At 42.5% G+C, this 5,836-nt stretch overlaps 1 pseudogene; it reads left to right on the forward strand.

Moving 5' to 3' along the window:
- Window positions 1–1,840: 1,840 nt before the first annotated feature.
- On the forward strand, window positions 1,841–2,614 carry LOC103782133 (annotated as a pseudogene).
- Window positions 2,615–5,836: the final 3,222 nt, after the last annotated feature.

The raw sequence follows: 5,836 nt of genomic DNA on the forward strand, positions 1-5,836 counted from the left end.
GTACCGTGTGGAACAGGAGTTTTTAATTAGGTATATACAGTACAATACATATGTTTTATTGTTTAGCATTATAACAAGCATTTATTAGAAGTTAAACTTCAAGAAATAAAGATGCAGCATTGTGATTATTTATCTCAGAAGGTAACCCTCCCTTCAACATAAACACAAAATGATCTCTAAATTTATTCCCTAGAGGACATGTATTATTTGAAAATTATAACACTTTGTGGAGAAAGATACGCCTTTCATTTTGGCTAGGTTAATAAACCTGCACAGCACAGGTTTACAGCTCTTCTTATTGTAAGGAACAAGTTTTCATTCTGTGAAGTTTAAAAAAAAGTAATATTGACAGCATTGGGCTTTTTATTATTTAAAGCAGGTGTGATGGCTGAAATAGAGGGTTATATCCATATGCTATGTACATATAGATAGAGATATATCTGTGTCTATTTGGCTAGAAATCATGGAATTGCATGGGAATGGTCAGGCAGGAATTAAGCCTTCTCACTCTTAAAAGGTGACGGGATCAATAGGCCAACTGAAGTGCACCTACAGCAATGTACACAGCATGGATAGCAAACAGGAGAAGCTGGAAGCCATTGTACAGCAGGAAAACTATAATACAGCTGCCCTCACAGGTATGTGGTGTGATGATTTGTACAACTGGAGTGCTGCTTTCTATGGCTATAAACTCTTCAGAAGGGAAAGGCCAGGAAGGAGAGGTGGAGGAGTGGCCCTGTATGTTACGGGGTGCTTTGATTTTCTTGATCATGATGATAGTGGTGGTTGGGTTGAGTGTCTACAGGAAAGAATCAGAGGGAAGGCCAACAAGGCAGATATCATGATCAGGATCTGTTATAGGCTGCCCAACCAGGATCAAGAATCAGGTGAAAAATCCCATAAACAGCTGAGAGAAGTCCCACAGTCACTACCACTTGTTCTCTTGGGGGACTACAACTTACCAGATGTCTGCTGGAAATACAGCAGAGAGGAAACAGTCCAGGAGGTTCCTGGACTGTGTGGAAGATAATTTTCTGACACAGCTGGTAGGAGAGCCAACTAGGGAAGGCGCCCTGCTGGACCTGTTGCTCATAAACAAAGAAGGACTTGTGGATGATGTGAAGGTTAGAGACCATGTTGAGCATAGTGGTTATGACATGCTAAGAGTTTTCAGTTCTTGGGGAAGTAAGGATGGAGGGCAGTAGAACTGCCACCTTAGACTTCCAGAGGGCAGGCTTTGACCTGTTTAGGAGCCTGGTTGGCAGAGTCCCTTGGGAGGAAGTTCTGAAGGACAAAACAGTCCAGGAAAATTGGACACAAGGAAATCGTAAAGGCACATGAGCAGGCCATACCAGTGTGCCATAGGATGAACTGGAGGGAAGGAGACCAGCTTGGCTGAATAGAGAGTTTGGGCTGGAAATCAAGAAGAAAAAGAAAGTGTATGCCCCTTGCAAGAAGGGGCTTACAACACAGGAGGACTACAAGGTTGTCATGAGGTTATGCAGGGAGAAAATTAGAAGAGCCAAAGCCCAACTAAAACTTAATCTGGCTCTTACCATAAAAGACAATAACACATTTCTATAAATACATTAACAGTGAAAGGAGGACTAAGGAGAATCCCCATCCTCTGTTGGATATGGGAGAAACATACTGACCAAGGGTGAGAAAAAGGCTGAGGCAGTGAATGCTGCCTTTGCCTCAGTCTCAAATAGTGAGACGAGTTCTCCTGTTCTCTGGGTACCCAGCTCTGCAAGCTGGAAGGTGGGGATGAGAAGCAAATGAAGCCCCCATAATCTAAGAGGAAACGGTTAGTGACCTGCTGCACCACTTACACAAGTCTATGGAGCTGGATGGGATCCGGCTAAGGGTACTTAGGGAGCTGGCAGGAGTTCTCCCCAAGCCACTTTTCATTATTTATCAGCAGTTCTGGCTAACCAGGGAGGTTCCAATTGACTGGATGTTATCAAATGTGATGTCCATCTACAAGAAGGTCTGGAAGGAGGATTCAGGGAACTGTCAGTCTGACCTTGGTGCTGGAGAATGTTATGGAGCAGATCATCTTGTGTACCATCGTGTGGGACATATAGGACAGCTAAGTGATCAGGCCAAATCAGCAGGATTTATGAAAGGCAGGTCCTGCTTGACTAACCTGATCTCCTCCCATCACAAGGTGATCCGGTTAGTGGATGAAGAAAAGGCTGTGGGTGTTGTCTACCTGGACTTCAGTAAAGCCTTTTACACTGTTTCATATATCATTCTTGTGGGCAATCTGGCTGCTCATGGCTTGGATAGGCATACTCTTCACTGAGTAAAAACTGACTGGATGGTCAGGCACAGAGAGTGCTGGTGAATGGAGATAAAACCAGTTGGTGTCTGATCACAAGTGGTGTTCCCCAGGGCTCAGTATTGTAGCCTGTTCTCTTTAATCTTTATCAATGATCTGGATGAAGAGATCAAGACTCTGCACCCTCAGTGAGATGGCAGATGACACCAAGTTAGGTGGGTTTGTTGAACTGCTTGAGGGTAGAGAGGCTCTAGAAAGGGGTCTGGACAGCTGGGTTGATGGGCCAAAGCCAATGTTATGAGGTACCAGGTCAACTGTTGGGTCCTGTAACATTAAAGGCTTGTGGAATAGCGTCTGGAAAGCTGCCCAGCACAAAAGGACCTGGGGGAGTTGGTTGATAGCCATCTGAACATGAGCCAGCAGTGTGCCCAGGTGGTCAAGAAGGCCAACAGCATCCTGGCTTGTGTTGGAAACAGTGTGTCCAGCAGGACTGGCACAGTGATTTTCCCCCTGTACTCAGTGCTGGGGAGCCTGCACCTCGAGTTCTGTGTTCAGTTTTGGGCCCCTCACTACAAGAATGACATTGAGGTGCTGGAGCACGTCCAAAGAAGGGCAATGAAGGTGGTGAAAGGTCTAGAGCACAAGTCTTATAAGAAGCTGCTGAGGGACCTGAGGTTGTTTATTTTAAGAAAAGGAAGCTGAGGGGAGGCCTTATTGCTCTCTGCAACTATGTGAAAAGAGATTCTAGCAAGATGAGGACTGATTGGTCTGTTCTCCCGAGTGATAGGACAAGAGGAAATGGCCTTAAGTTGTTCCAGGGGAGGTTTAGGTTGGATATTAGGAAAACTTTCTTCACCAGAAAGGTTGTTAGGAAGGAGAACAGGCTGCCCAGGGAAGTGGTAGAGTCGCCATCCCTGGAGGTATTTAAAAGATGTGTAGATGAGGTGTTCAGGGGCATGATTTAGTGGTGACCTGGCAGTGCTGGGTTAATGGTTGGACTTGATGGTCTTTAAGATCTTGGTGTTCTGACTAATCACTGTTATGATTCTATGCCATATTATGACTTCTAATGGGGAAAGGAAAAGCAGAGCAAATAAATATTATTTGGTTTTGTTTTTTTTTTTAGCTGATTTTCTTTTTTTTTTTTTTTTTTTGAGAGCTGTCTACTAGTCTGGGTATCTATTCATAATATTATTTCTTCACCTTAAGTAATCACTGATTTTGTAGGTGATTGATTTTGATATCTGTGGGTGGTGGGACCAGACTTTAAATTTACCTACATGACAACTTTCATCAGCAGAGATCATTATAAACAGCAAATTGGAAAAAGTTAAAAAGTTTGTAAGCAAGTTTACAGAGTGACTTAATAGAGCCCTCATAATCTTCACAATTAGTAAAACCAGACAGAGAAAGGTGTTTAAAATCCAAGGCAGAAATGTTTTGTTTCCACTGTCTATTATTGAAGACTCAGTCTTTAAGCTATTGCGAATGCCGCTTATTAGGTACGTACACTTAGAGATACTCTAGTCGGAAAACAGTTTTCAAGGCTTTTCTTTTTAAATTCGGAGTTCATATGTAAATTTAACTATTAAGGACTTTGACTTCTTTTTCTTTCTACCCAAATACAGTTGCGTATCCCAAACTTTTGCCAAATTGTGTCTAATTTCAGTAATATTGCCTTTCTGACACTCTGACTAGCACTGTCTGAAGAGTAGCATTACAATTAAAAGAGTACTTGGAATATGTATTTTTAGAAACCGTTTTAAGTACTGCAATTGATTATTGTACCAAGCAATACTGTAATGCTGGATAATTAAAAAAAATTCCCAAACCCACTGACACCCTAAAGCACTCCAAGCCATATCCCCAAACACAGAAAAATAATCAGAGGTAGCAGGTGAGATCACCACGAATGGGATGAACTACTGGCAGTCTTTCTTCCTGTGTCCACTCAGTTAAAGTTCAGATCTTGACCTTCCATTTGCCTGGGAGCCATTATAGAAATCCTAATTGGCTTCCTGATTGCCTGTTCAGAATAATAACCAATTAAGTAATTGCAGCACGTTCTGCTGAAGATTTTTAAATACATAAAGCATTCTGAGCTGTCTCCTTGCAATAAAAGGTATGGCTGTTCATGTTATACGTTATACAAGAAGCTCTTCTATCATTGCTGTGTACTAGCTATGTTTATACTTCCAATGTCTGGCTAAGAAGGATGGCAACTGTAGTCATTAGGCATTAGACAACCTTAAAAAGATTGATGCTTTTGATTACACCATACTATAGGATAAATTGCAGGGTTTGAATCTCTTAGAGAGTTAAAAAGGATATGTGGTATCAGAAGAAACACAGAGATGTCAATTTGCTACTTGGTACTAATATATTTTGATAAGATCTGCATATTAAGAATGAGACCTGAAGTACAGTGATTTAGTACTGCAGTTTTTGTGCACTGTACTTTTGTACACTGTACTTCGCAGTGAGTAGAACAAACAACAAAAATGTGAATCCTTGCCTCTGCTGTGAAGGACATCGAACAAAGACATGTAGGCATTACAGCTGGCGGGCATGGAGAAAAAGGACTTGGTTTTCAGAAGTGACTGGAAAGAGGAAAGGAAGGGGCACAGTAAATGTGAACAGGGAGGTTAATTACAAAGTAAATGAGTTTGGTACAGAAGTGTTGAGGCGTAGATCCTCAAAGGCTACGTGTGTATGAGTAAACATCACCAGGGAACGTGCCAGGCACAGGAGCTTAATCGCTTCAACTATGAAATTGCAGGCATTATTTCTAGTGTGTATGTGGTATCAACCAAGTGGTCCTGTCCCAAAAATTTCTTGGAGGGGGTTTAGGAACTAGGGATAGGGCAAGGACCTTTTAGCAGCACTCACATGGACTGCTCAGTAAAGGCAGGTAACAGCCTCCCCTCTTTTTTTATCAGGCTTTGAAATGCCCTCCCTAAAAGGAACTCCAAACCACCTATTGGGAGCATTGCCCATCCACTCTTGTTCCCCAAACTATAACTGGGCATTGAGAGAATGGTGGATGCCAGAAGTTGAAATTGTGCTGGGGAGCATTGTTAAAAAAAATGATGTTGACGGTTGTGTACTAGTGCTTCAGCCCATGTCTTAGCTCTGCTTAGTTACTAGAATGAGTGTAGCCTGGACTCCAGCTCCACTAGAGGTGTGCAGAAGATAGAACTCTGTCTTGGAGTGTGTTGGGACATATGAAGATTGAAAGATAGTGGCTGGATCTCCTGACAGCCATCTGTTTGATCGATCAGATTGAGTGGCTGGATTTCCTCACAAACACCATTACAAATCTGTCTTGTGCTCCTCACAGAAGGAGTCCCAGTAATTGTGATATGCATATGCTGACTGAATGAGAAAACTCAGCTTCACCACTCAGGCAACAAACATCAAAGACAGAGGGCAGGTGACGGGATATTAGTGAATCATAATGAGCTTCTTGGAGTGCTTCTTGTAGTTCCTTCAAGCATCCTTAAAATTCACAGGAACCAGAAGTGCCCGGTGACTGTCTGCTCAGGGCAGGAT

This window comes from Merops nubicus, unplaced genomic scaffold (genome assembly GCF_000691845.1).
Source record: "Merops nubicus isolate BGI_N331 unplaced genomic scaffold, ASM69184v1 scaffold10911, whole genome shotgun sequence".
NCBI classification, from domain to species: Eukaryota; Metazoa; Chordata; class Aves; order Coraciiformes; family Meropidae; genus Merops; species Merops nubicus.